Source organism: Halichoeres trimaculatus, unplaced genomic scaffold (genome assembly GCF_033239565.1).
Source record: "Halichoeres trimaculatus isolate MK-OKI-2021-1 unplaced genomic scaffold, fHalTri1.1 fHalTri1_scaffold_24, whole genome shotgun sequence".
Lineage (NCBI taxonomy): Eukaryota > Metazoa > Chordata > Actinopteri > Labriformes > Labridae > Halichoeres > Halichoeres trimaculatus.
Window position 1 is genome coordinate 9345350 of NW_027437202.1, and position 14358 is coordinate 9359707.

Sequence of the window (14358 nt, forward strand, 5' to 3'; positions counted from 1 at the left end):
GATTAAAACACTTTAAAATACCGTTTTCACCGAGAGTGGGATAAAAACTGCACAAATTAGGCAGAGATCAGTGGCTATTTGGCTCCCTCCCGTGGACAAATATGTGAACTACACCCACACATTGATAAAGTTAGAACAATTGTGATAGTACTGTACTTCCGGTCAATCAAGTTTGAATCAATGACATATATCAAGGACTTCCGCTACATTAAAAACGTTTGTTTTAACGTTTATTGATCAGTTCACATACAGAAAATGTAACACACATATTATAAAACATATTAACAACCCACATACTCATTTTGGTAACAGCAACAGTCTTCTAATGTTAATTTTTTACTTAATTGGTCAGGCTCTTTTCGGATTCATAAAATAAATGAAAAAAAGAAGCAAAAACGTGTAAAGGTCATAGATTTAGGTACGAAACAATATCCTGGGTGCTAAGACTAGCACACATTAGGTTTTCTAACGTCATTACTTCGTCAAAATTTGTCGAAATATTCTATTTAAGACTTCACAAAATTCCAAAACACCACAGTGGAAAATCTATTGATTCTCGTATCAATTTAAGATAATTATACTAACGCAAACCGGTTAAAATAATTATAAAACGATGTAAACATCGCAAGCTAAAAGACCGGAAGTCTGTTCTGGAGACTAAAGATGATTTCCAACTGCATTTCCGGTGGAATAAAAACCCAAATTCCGCCTCGGTTGTGAGAAAAGTTAGACAAAATCAAATTTAAGACTGAACAGAAAGTCTGTCCCAGTCCTATCCTATGATAGTGGCTTTGAAATGACTCAATTAATTTTTTTAACCGTCCGGAATTATGGTCATATAAAAAAAAAAGCATTTTCATAGAAACCTGATTATGAATAACTACATCCCTATATACATGAGAACACGCAAAACTTCTGACATTTTATGTAACGAGATAAAAGTGATAAATACTTCATCTAGCCCAACAACCTCAGCTGCTACATTAACAGGGGTTGGAGGCATGATTCAGAACTTTAGATCGTTTCAGAGGGGTTAACTTACCAGAAGGACACACGATTATGGCTTAAAAATTACTTTGATAAAGGGTAAATAAATTTATCAGTCACATAGTTTTACTGAATATATGAAACACAAGATTAAAACACTTTAAAACTGCTTAAACACCGAGAGTGGGATAAAACCTGAACAAATAAGGCAGAGAAAGATGGCTATTTGGCTCCCTCTTGTGGACACACATGTGAACTACAACCACACAATGATAAAGTTACAACATTTGTTTTAGAGCTGTACTTCCAGTCAATAAAGTTTAAATCAATGACATATATCAAGGACTTCTGCTTCATTTTAATCTTTTATTTTCAGGTTCATTGATCAGTTAACATTGATTCATTGATCAGTTGATCAGTTCACAATACAGAGTATGTAACATTGGAATATATATAAGTACTCAACATCCCGGATACTTATTCCGGTAACAGAAATAGTCTTCTTATGTTTTTTTTTTTTGTACTTAAAGGGTCAGGTTTCGATCGGATTCTTAAACTAAATGAAGACAAAAAGCAAAAACATGTGGAGGTCATAGATTTAGTTACGAAACAGTATCCTGGGTGCTAACATTAGCACATGTAGGTTTTCTTCCGTCATTACTTCGTCAATATTTGTCGAAATATTATATCCTAGACTTAACAAAAATTCCAAAACTTCACAGTGGTCGATTTCTATCGATTCTCGTATCAATTCAAGATCATTTTACTTACAGCACCCGGATTAAATTACTATAAAACGATACAAACATCAAAAGCAGAGAGAGAAATCCTTAGCTACTACATTTACAGGGCTTAGAGGTTTGATTCAGATCTTCGGATCGTTTCAGAGGGGTTAACTTACCGGTGAGACACGCGTTTATGGCTTAAAAACTACTTTGATAAAGGCTACATAAAGCTATTAGCCTCATAGTTTTACTGAATACATTAAACACACGATTAAAACTATTTACCCAGCGTTAACCCCATTAACCAATCAGGTGAGGGCTGCAACTTGCTGTGCTGTCGCTATTCCATGATTGGTCGGCTGCTCGACCAATCATGGAACAGTAACGGTAGGTCTTATCGCCGCCTTGTCCTGATTGGTGTATGAAGTTCCCGCAACACTCGACCAATCACAGAAGAGTAACGGGATACCATTTGGCTGCCTTCTCCTGATTGGTTTATGAGGTTACCGCACTGCTCCACCAATCAGAGAAGAGTAAGAGAATGGCATATCGCCGCCTTCTCCTGATTGGTTCGTTCGTTTAACCAATCATGCAAAGGCGACGGCACAGCTAGTTGTAACCGCCACCTGATTGGTTCCTGAGGTTAACGCTGGGTTATCGTGCTGAATCAATTACAGGAGGGCGGCTGCAGTATGTTAGTAATTAAGGACCTGGGCTTTTCGATGAAAGGGGTTAGAGGGACCCTGTTTTTTGAAACGAACAAAAGAAATGGTAACTAAAAGAATCTGATAAATTAAAGCCAGTGTTGGTTTTTTAATCTGTCTTCCATATTTTAAGAATTAATGTGTGAAATAGTCTTGATACGCCTAGAAGACTTTCTTTTTAATCCAAAAAGGAAAATAAGTTTGTTTTCTAACTTATGGGGAAAGAAACACACTTGTGACTGGTTAAAATTCCATCTTTTCTGTGTGAGGGGTTAAGCTGATCAATTCTTCATCTAGTTTTACAGAAAACCTCAGCTACTACATTTACAGGGGTTAGAGGTTTGATTCACAAAATTGGATCGTTAGGGGTTGACCTATTTGTGAGACACACGTTCATGGCTTGAAACTACTTTGATAAAGGCTAAATAAATTTATCAGTCACAAAGTTTTACTGAATACATGAAACACAAGAGTAAAACAATTCAAAATTACTTTAACACCGAGAGTGGGATAAAAACTGAACAAATAAGGCAGAGAAAGATGGCTATTTGGCTCCCTTTTGTGGACACACATGTGAACTACAACCACACAATGATAAAGTTACAACAATAGTTTAACTGCTGTGCTTCCAGTCAATATAATATAAAATAATGACATACATCAAGGACTTTCGCTGCATTTTAAACTTTTATTTAAACGTTTATTGATCAGTTCACATACAGAAAATGTAACATACATATCATAAAACTAATCAACATCCCACATACTCATTTTGGTAAAAGCAATAGTCTTCTTATGTAAATGTTTTACTTAATGGGTTAGACTCCGATCGGATTCTTTAAATAAATGAAGACAAGAAGCAAAAACGTGTAAAGGTCATAGATTTAGTTACGAAACATTATTCTGGGTGCTAAGACTAGCACACGCTAGGTTTTTTACCGTCATTACTCCGTCAATATTTGTCGAAATATCATGTCCTGGACTTCACAAAATTCCACAAAAACCGCAGTTAAATTTCTATCGATTCTCGTATCAATTTAAGATAATCATAGTTACAGCAACCGGTTTAAATGACTATTAAACGATGCACACATCTGAAGCTAAAAGACCGGAAGTCTGTTCTGGAGACTACAGATGGTTTCCAACTGCATTTCCGGTAGTATATACACACAAAAACTCATTAAAGGCTGAGTATGAATAACTACATCCCTTTATACATTAGAAGATGTAAAACTTCTGACATATTATGTAACGAGATAAAAGTGATAAATTCTTCATCTAGCCCAACAACCTCAGCTGCTACATTAACAGGGGTTGGAGGCATGATTCAGAACTTTAGATCGTTTCAGAGGGCTTAACTTACCAGAAAGACACACGATTATGGCTCAGAACCGGCTGAAAAAATTATTTACCCTTTCTCAAAGTACATAGTTTCACTGAAAACATGATACACACGATTAAAACACTTTAAAATACCGTTTTCACCGAGAGTGGGATAAAAACTGCACAAATTAGGCAGAGAAAAGTGGCTATTTGGCTCCCTCTCGTGGACAAATATGTGAACTACACCCACACATTAATAAAGTTAGAACAATTGTGATAGTACTGTACTTCCGGTCAATCAAGTTTGAATCAATGACATATATCAAGTACTTCCGCTACATTAAAAACGTTTATTTTAACGTTTATTGATCAGTTCACATACAGAAAATGTAACACACATATTATATAACATATTAACAACCCACATACTCATTTTGGTTACAGCACCAGTCTTCTAATGTTAATTTTTTACTTAATTGGTCAGGCTCTTTTCGGATTCATAAAATAAATGAAAAAAAGAAGCAAAAACGTGTAAAGGTCATAGATTTAGGTACGAAACAATATCCTGGGTGCTAAGACTAGCACACGTTGGGTTTTCTAACGTCATTACTTCGTCAAAATTTGTCGAAATATTCTATTTAAGAGTTCACAAAATTCCAAAACACCACAGTGGAATTTCTATTGATTCTCGTCTCAATTTAAGATAATTATACTAACGCAAACTGGTTAAAATAATTATAAAACGATGTAAACATCGCAAGCTAAAAGACCGGAAGTCTGTTCTGGAGACTAAAGATGATTTCCAACTGCATTTCCGGTGGAATAAAAACCCAAATTCCGCCTCGGTTGTGAGAAAAGTTAGACAAAATTATATTTAAAACTGAACAGAAAGTCTGTCCCCGTCCTATCCTATGATAGTGGCTTTGAAATGACTCATTTTTAATGTTTTACCGTTTGGAATTATCGTCATATCAAAAAAAGCATTTTCATAAACACCTAAGTATGAATAACTACATCCCTATATACATGAGAACACGCAAAACTTCTGACATTTTATGTAACGAGATAAAAGTGATAAATTCTTCATCTAGCCCAACAACCTCAGTTGCCATATTTTCAGGGGTTAGAGGTTTGATTCTGACCTTTGGATCGTTTCAGAGGGGTTAACTTACCAGAAAGACACACGATTATGGCTTAAAAATTACTTTGATAAAGGCTAAATAAATTTATCAGTCACATAGTTTTACTTAATACATGAAACACAAGATTAAAACACTTTAAAACTGCTTGAACACCGAGAGTGGGAGAAAAACTGCACAAATAAGGCAGAGAAAGATGGCTATTTGGCTCCCTCTTGTGGACACACATGTGAACTACAACCACACAATGATAAAGTTACATTTGTTTTAGAGCTGTACTTCCAGTCAATAAAGTTTAAATCAATGACATATATCAAGGACTTCTGCTTCATTTTAATCTTTTATTTTCAGGTTCATTGATCAGTTAACATTGATTCATTGATCAGTTGATCAGTTCACAATACAGAGAATGTAACATTGGAATATATATAAGTACTCAACATCCCGGATACTTATTCCGGTAACAGAAATAGTCTTCTAATGTTTTTTTTGTACTTAAAGGGTCAGGTTTCGATCGGATTCTTAAACTAAATGAAGACAAGAAGCAAAAACATGTGGAGGTCATAGATTTAGTTACGAAACAGTATCCTGGGTGCTAACATTAGCACATGTAGGTTTTCTTCCGTCATTACTTCGTCAATATTTGTCGAAATATTATATCCTAGACTGAACAAAAATTCCAAAACTATACAGTGGTCGATTTCTATCGATTCTCGTATCAATTCAAGATCATTTTACTTACAGCACCCGGAATAAATTACTATAAAACGATACAAACATCAAAAGCAGAGAGAGCAATCCTTAGCTACTACATTTACAGGGCTAAGAGGTTTGATTCAGATCTTCGGATCGTTTCAGAGGGGTTAACTTACCGGTGAGACACGCGTTTATGGCTAAAAACTACTTTGATAAAGGCTTCATAAAGCTATTAGCCTCATAGTTTTACTGAATACATTAAACACACGATTAAAACTATTTACCCAGCGTTAACCCCATTAACCAATCAGGTGAGGGCTGCAACTTGCTGTGCTGTCGCTATTCCATGATTGGTCAGCTGCTCGACCAATCATGGAACAGTAACGGTAGGTCGTATCGCCGCCTTGTCCTGATTGGTGTATGAAGTTCCCGCAAAACTCGACCAATCACAGAAGAGTAACGGGATACCATTTGGCTGCCTTCTCCTGATTGGTTTATGAGGTTACCGCACTGCTCCACCAATCAGGGAAGAGTAAGAGAATGGCATATCGCCGCCTTCTCCTGATTGGTTCGTTCGTTTAACCAATCATGCAAAGGCGACGGCACAGCTAGTTGTAACCGCCACCTGATTGGTTCCTGAGGTTAACGCTGGGTTATCATGCTGAATCAATTACAGGAGGGCGGCTGCAGTATGTTAGTAATTAAGGACCTGGGCTTTTCGATGAAAGGGGTTAGAGGGACCCTGTTTTTTGAAACGAACAAAAGAAATGGTAACAAAAAGAATCTGATAAATTAAAGCCAGTGTTGGTTTTTAAATCTGTCTTCCATATTTTAAGAATTAATGTGTGACATAGTCTTGATACGCCTAGAAGACTTTTTTTTATCCAAAAAGGAAAATAAGTTTGTTTTCTAACTTACAAGGAAAGAATGATTGGTTCCTAAGGTTAAAGCTGGTTAAATTGTTTTAATCGTGTGTTTTACGTGGTCAGTAAAACTATGTGGCTAATAGATTTATTTAGCCTTTATCAAAGTAGTTTTAAGCCATAATCGTGTGTCTCACTGGTAAGTTAACCCCTCTGAAACGATCCAAAGTTCTGAATCAAACCTCTGACCCTTCTAAATGTGGCAGCTGAGGTTTTCTCTTTCAGCTTTTGATGTTCACATCGTTTTAGAGTTATTGAAATTGGTTGCTGTAAGTAAAATTATCTGAAATTGATAAGAGAATCGATAGAAATTCGACTGTGGTGTTGTGTGGTTGTAGTTCACATATTTGTCCACGAGAGGGAGCCAAATAGCCACTGGTCTCTGCCTAATTTGTGCAGTTTTTATCCCACTCTCGGTGAAAACGGTATTTTAAAGTGTTTTAATCGTGTGTATCATGTATTCAGTGAAACTATGTATTTTGAGAAAGGGTAAATAATTTTTTTCAGCCGGTTCTGAGCCATAATCGTGTGTCTTTCTGGTAAGTTAAGCCCTCTGAAACGATCTAAAGTTCTGAATCATGCCTCCAACCCCTGTTAATGTAGCAGCTGAGGTTGTTGGGCTAGATGAAGACTTTATCACTTTTATCTCGTTACATAAAATGTCAGAAGTTTTGCATGTTCTCATGTATATAGGGATGTAGTTATTCATACTTAGGTGTTTATGAAATTGCTTTTTTGATATGACGATAATTCCAAACGGTAAAACATTAAAAATGAGTCATTTCAAAGCCACTATCATAGGATAGGCCGGGGACAGACTTTCTGTTCAGTTTTAAATTGGATTTCGTCTTACTTTTCTCACAACCGAGGCGGAATTTTGGTTTTTATTCCACCGGAAATGCAGTTGGAAATCATCTTTAGTCTCCAGAACAGACTTCCGGTCTTTTAGCTTGCGATGTTTACATCGTTTTATAATTATTTTAACCAGTTTGCGTTAGTATAATTATCTTAAATTGAAACGAGAATACATAGAAATTCCACTGTGGTGTTTTGGAATTTTGTGAACTCTTAAATAGAATATTTCGACAAATTTTGACGAAGTAATGATGGTAGAAAACCTAACGTGTGCTAGTCTTAGGACCCAGGATATTGTTTCGTACCTAAATTTATGACCTTTACACGTTTTTGCTTCTTTTTTTCATTTATTTTATGAATCCGAAAAGAGCCTGACCAATTAAGTAAAAAATTAACATTACAGAGAGTTTTGCTGTTACCAAAATGAGTATGTGGGTTGTTAATATGTTATATAATATGTGTGTTACATTTTCTGTATGTGAACTGATCAATAAACGTTAAAATAAACGTTTTTAATGAAGCGGAAGTACTTGATATATGTCATTGATTCAAACTTGATTGACCGGAAGTACAGTACTATCACAATTGTTCTAACTTTATCAATGTGTGGGTGTAGTTCACATATTTGTCCACGAGAGGGAGCCAAATAGCCACTGGTCTCTGCCTAATTTGTGCAGTTTTTATCCCACTCTCGGTGAAAACGGTATTTTAAAGTGTTTTAATCGTGTGTATCATGTATTCAGTGAAACTATGTACTTTGAGAAAGGGAAAATAATTTTTTTCAGCCGGTTCTGAGCCATAATCGTGTGTCTTTCTGGTAAGTTAAGCCCTCTGAAACGATCTAAAGTTCTGAATCATGCCTCCAACCCCTGTTAATGTAGCAGCTGAGGTTGTTGGGCTAGATGAAGACTTTATCACTTTTATCTCGTTACATGAAATGTCAGAAGTTTTGCATGTTCTCATGTAAATAGGGATGTAGTTATTCATATTTAGCTGTTTATGAAAATGCTTTTTTTGATATGACGATAATTCCAAACGGTAAAACATTAAAAATGAGTCATTTCAAAGCCACTATCATAGGATAGGACGGGGACAGACTTTCTGTTCAGTCTTAAATTTGATTTTGTCTAACTTTTCTCACAACCGAGGCGGAATTTTGGTTTTTATTCCACCGGAAATGTAGTTGGAAGTCATCTTTAGTCTCCAGAACAGACTTCCGGTCTTTTAGCTTGCGATGTTTACATCGTTTTATAATTATTTTAACCAGTTTGCGTTAGTATAATTATTTAAATTGAGACGAGAATCGATAGAAATTCCACTGTGGTGTTTTGGAATTTTGTGAACTCTTAAATAGAATATTTCGACAAATTTTGACGAAGAAATGACGGTAGAAAACCTAACGTGTGCTAGTCTTAGCACCCAGGATTAAAGAGAGTTTTGCTGTTACCAAAATGAGTATGTGGGTTGTTAATATGTTATATAATATGTGTGTTACATTTTCTGTATGTGAACTGATCAATAAACGTTAAAAATAAACGTTTTTAATGTAGCGGAAGTAATTGATATATGTCATTGATTCAAACTTGATTGACCGGAAGTACAGTACTATTACAATTGTTCTAACTTTATCAATGTGTGGGTGTAGTTCACATATTTGTCCACGAGAGGGAGCCAAATAGCCACTGGTCTCTGCCTATTTTGTGCAGTTTTTATCCCACTCTCGGTGAAAACGGTATTTTAAAGTGTTTTAATCGTGTGTATCATGTATTCAGTGAAACTATGTACTTTGAGAAAGGGTAAATAATTTTTTTCAGCCGGTTCTGAGCCATAATCGTGTGTCTTTCTGGTAAGTTAACCCCTCTGAAACGATCTAAAGTTCTGAATCATGCCTCCAACCCCTGTTAATGTAGCAGCTGAGGTTGTTGGGCTAGATGAAGACTTTATCACTTTTATCTCGTTACATAAAATGTCAGAAGTTGTGCATGTTCTCATGTATATAGGGATGTAGTTATTCATACTTAGGTGTTTATGAAAATGCTTTTTTGATATGACGATAATTCCAAACGGTAAAACATTAAAAATGAGTCATTTCAAAGCCACTATCATAGGATAGGACTGGGACAGACTTTCTGTTCAGTCTTAAATTTGATTTCGTCTAACTTTTCTCACAACCGAGGCGGAATTTTGGTTTTTATTCCACCGGAAATGCAGTTGGAAATCATCTTTAGTCTCCAGAACAGACTTCCGGTCTTTTAGCTTGCGATGTTTACATTGTTTTATAATTATTTTAACCAGTTTGCGTAAGTATAATTATCTTAAATTGAAACGAGAATACATAGAAATTCCACTGTGGTGTTTTGGAATTTTGTGAACTCTTAAATAGAATATTTCGACAAATTTTGACGAAGTAATGATGGTAGAAAACCCAACGTGTGCTAGTCTTAGGACCCAGGATATTGTTTCGTACCTCAATCTATGACCTTTACACGTTTTTGCTTCTTTTTTTCATTTATTTTATGAATCCGAAAAGAGCCTGACCAATTAAGTAAAAAATTAACATTAAAGAGAGTTTTGCTGTTACCAAAATGAGTATGTGGGTTGTTAATATGTTATATAATATGTGTGTTACATTTTCTGTATGTGAACTGATCAATAAACGTTAAAATAAACGTTTTTAATGTAGCGGAAGTACTTGATATATGTCATTGATTCAAACTTGATTGACCGGAAGTACAGTACTATCACAATTGTTCTAACTTTATCAATGTGTGGGTGTAGTTCACATATTTGTCCACGAGAGGGAGCCAAATAGCCACTGGTCTCTGCCTAATTTGTGCAGTTTTTATCCCACTCTCGGTGAAAACGGTATTTTAAAGTGTTTTAATCGTGTGTATCATGTATTCAGTGAAACTATGTAGTTTGAGAAAGGGAAAATAATTTTTTTCAGCCGGTTCTGAGCCATAATCGTGTGTCTTTCTGGTAAGTTAAGCCCTCTGAAACGATCTAAAGTTCTGAATCATGCCTCCAACCCCTGTTAATGTAGCAGCTGAGGTTGTTGGGCTAGATGAAGAATTTATCACTTTTATCTCGTTACATAAAATGTCAGAAGTTGTGCATGTTCTCATGTATATAGGGATGTAGTTATTCATATTTAGCTGAAAATGCTTTTTTGATATGACGATAATTCCAAACGGTAAAACATTAAAAATGAGTCATTTCAAAGCCACTATCATAGGATAGGACTGGGACAGACTTTCTGTTCAGTTTCAAATTTGATTTCGTCTAACTTTTCTCACAACCGAGGCGGAATTTTGGTTTTTATTCCACCGGAAATGTAGTTGGAAGTCATCTTTAGTCTCCAGAACAGACTTCCGGTCTTTTAGCTTGCGATGTTTACATCGTTTTATAATTATTTTAACCAGTTTGCGTTAGTATAATTATCTTAAATTGAGACGAGAATCGATAGAAATTCCACTGTGGTGTTTTGGAATTTTGTGAACTCTTAAATAGAATATTTCGACAAATTTTGACGAAGAAATGACGGTAGAAAACCTAACGTGTGCTAGTCTTAGCACCCAGGATTAAAGAGAGTTTTGCTGTTACCAAAATGAGTATGTGGGTTGTTAATATGTTATATAATATGTGTGTTACATTTTCTGTATGTGAACTGATCAATAAACGTTAAAAATAAACGTTTTTAATGTAGCGGAAGTAATTGATATATGTCATTGATTCAAACTTGATTGACCGGAAGTACAGTACTATCACAATTGTTCTAACTTTATCAATGTGTGGGTGTAGTTCACATATTTGTCCACGAGAGGGAGCCAAATAGCCACTGGTCTCTGCCTAATTTGTGCAGTTTTTATCCCACTCTCGGTGAAAACGGTATTTTAAAGTGTTTTAATCGTGTGTATCATGTATTCAGTGAAACTATGTACTTTGAGAAAGGGTAAATAATTTTTTCAGCCGGTTCTGAGCCATAATCGTGTGTCTTTCTGGTAAGTTAAGCCCTCTGAAACGATCTAAAGTTCTGAATCATGCCTCCAACCCCTGTTAATGTAGCAGCTGAGGTTGTTGGGCTAGATGAAGACTTTATCACTTTTATCTCGTTACATAAAATGTCAGAAGTTGTGCATGTTCTCATGTAAATAGGGATGTAGTTATTCATATTTAGCTGTTTATGAAAATGCTTTTTTGATATGACGATAATTCCAAACGGTAAAACATTAAAAATGAGTCATTTCAAAGCCACTATCATAGAATAGGACGGAGACAGACTTTCTGTTCAGTCTTAAATTTGATTTTGTCTAACTTTTCTCACAACCGAGGCGGAATTTTGGTTTTTATTCCACCGGAAATGCAGTTGGAAATCATCTTTAGTCTCCAGAACAGACTTCCGGTCTTTTAGCTTGCGATGTTTACATCGTTTTATAATTATTTTAACCAGTTTGCGTTAGTATAATTATCTTAAATTGATACGAGAATCGATAGAAATTCCACTGTGGTGTTTTGGAATTTTGTGAACTCTTAAATAGAATATTTCGACAAATTTTGACGAAGTAATGACGGTAGAAAACCTAACGTGTGCTAGTCTTAGCACCCAGGATTAAAGAGAGTTTTGCTGTTACCAAAATGAGTATGTGGGTTGTTAATATGTTATATAATATGTGTGTTACATTTTCTGTATGTGAACTGATCAATAAACGTTAAAATAAACGTTTTTAATGTAGCGGAAGTACTTGATATATGTCATTGATTCAAACTTGATTGACCGGAAGTACAGTACTATCACAATTGTTCTAACTTTATCAATGTGTGGGTGTAGTTCACATATTTGTCCACGAGAGGGAGCCAAATAGCCACTGGTCTCTGCCTAATTTGTGCAGTTTTTATCCCACTCTCGGTGAAAACGGTATTTTAAAGTGTTTTAATCGTGTGTATCATGTATTCAGTGAAACTATGTACTTTGAGAAAGGGTAAATAATTTTTTTCAGCCGGTTCTGAGCCATAATCGTGTGTCTTTCTGGTAAGTTAAGCCCTCTGAAACGATCTAAAGTTCTGAATCATGCCATTCCAAACGGTAAAACATTAAAAATGAGTCATTTCAAAGCCACTATCATAGGATAGGACTGGGACAGACTTTCTGTTCAGTTTTAAATATGATTTTGTCTAACTTTTCTCACAACCGAGGCGGAATTTTGGTTTTTATTCCACCGGAAATGCATTTGGAAATCATCTTTAGTCTCCAGAACAGACTTCCGGTCTTTTAGCTTGCGATGTTTACATCGTTTGTACCCATCGTTTTATAGTTATTTTAACCGGGTGCTGTGAGTATAATTATCTTAAATTGATACGAGTATCGATTAAAAAAAAAAAGTCTGGTGGTTTTGACAGCTTTCTTATTTTAGCAGCAGATATTGATTTGAAGTACACTCCCATTTAATAAAAACACAGAAAACAGGTTTTACTGTAGCAAATTTACACTTGTGAAAATATACAGCCAACATATGAAAAAAGCTCCTCTCCCCATGTCCCAAATATGAAAGTTATTGGAAAAAAAGATGAAAATATTGATTTATTGCACTAGCCGGGGTTAAAGCCGTGACATTTTGGATTAAAATACTGTATTTTGGAGCTCCACAGCTGCTGTCATTTCACTTCAGTTTAGAAGATTTTTGCCCTCGGAATTTATTCAGAGCACATTTTACCCCCCTGTTTTCATCTTTCTCTTTTTATAGTTTGTTTAATTTGTCGTATGAAACGTTAACCATCGATATAAACACATGCTGATTGCAGTTGATAGGCTCCGCCACAGGGCGTCAGCACTGAGCGAATGGTCTCGGTGTTTGCCGCTCTCGTTCGGCCTCTCCTTGACTGTTTTGACGGTTCCCCGGAAGTCAGCTCGCCTCTGTAGTTTTTCCTCTCTTCGCTTTTTTCTCTGAACCTAAAACTGAAAAAAATCAAGAGCTCAGACGCGTTGGGATCATCTGTGTTAGGAAGAGATGGAAGAGTTTCATAACGGGAACGAGGTTTGTGCTGTAACGGCTCCTCTCATCCCTGTGTTGGGAGAAATAAGTTAGCTTCAGGAATGCTAGCCACACGAGCTAACAGTGCTAACACTCAGCAGAGCATAGTTTTAACCCGAGGTTTGATTCTTAATCCAGATTATCATCCGTATGAGACACAAAGCTAACTGATCAAACTCTTCTGTTTTCTGTCAGAGCTCCTTCAACTCAGAGGAAGCTGAGAGCATCGTCAAAGAGGTAAAGCTTCATGTTTGGTCTTCTTCAACAGCTTCAGGTTGATTCAGTGATCTTTACTGTGTAACTGAACTAAACAGGACAAAAAAACAATCAAAAGTTAAAGCTCACTCACGGTGAGGAGATTTGACTGAGTCAGAAACTAGCAGCCTGTGAAAATGTCTCAGTTTTTAAAATCAGATAAAATCAGATTTTATTTGTGTTAAAGCGACATGTTCCCAGCTCAGTCAGATGTTACTGAGAGCGGAGCTGTTTCCTCTTCTCCTCCCTCAGGGTGAAACAGCATCCAGTGACTTCCACATGACTCTGAACACTGAGCACAGCTCTCACGGTGTGTGTGTGTGTGTGTGTGTGTCTGTGTCTCTCCTCAGTGTATTGAGAACGTGGTCGGCGGCGATGACTACAGTCAGAGTCAGGTGAACAAATGGACGGCCAGCATCGTGGAGCGCTGCCTCACTCAGATGGTCAAACAGGGGAAAGCCTTTAAATACATCGGTACGTCTGGAGCGTCTGGAGCGTGTGAAAGGCTCAGCGTCAGCTCTGGGCGTGTCTGCATCCAGTAATCAAACTCTTTTTTTTTGCAGTGACGTGTGCTGTGATGCAGAAAACAGGCGCCGGTCTCCACACAGCCAACTCCTGCTACTGGGACACCACCATGGACGGTGAGCACGAGCCCTGCGTCTCACTCTGGCTCTGTTTGTCCCCTCCAGGCCTCTGTCCCTCCTCTGATGTGTGTGTTTTTC

At 36.5% G+C, this 14358-nt stretch overlaps 1 long non-coding RNA gene across 1 annotated transcript; it reads left to right on the forward strand.

Annotated features, from left to right (window-relative positions):
- Nucleotides 1–11344: 11344 nt before the first annotated feature.
- On the forward strand, nucleotides 11345–14082 carry LOC141785900 (uncharacterized). The gene is made up of 3 exons (XR_012597590.1): nucleotides 11345–12381; nucleotides 13577–13618; nucleotides 13987–14082. It is a non-coding gene; the product is annotated as an uncharacterized LOC141785900 (long non-coding RNA).
- The last annotated feature ends 276 nt before the right edge of the window (nucleotides 14083–14358 follow it).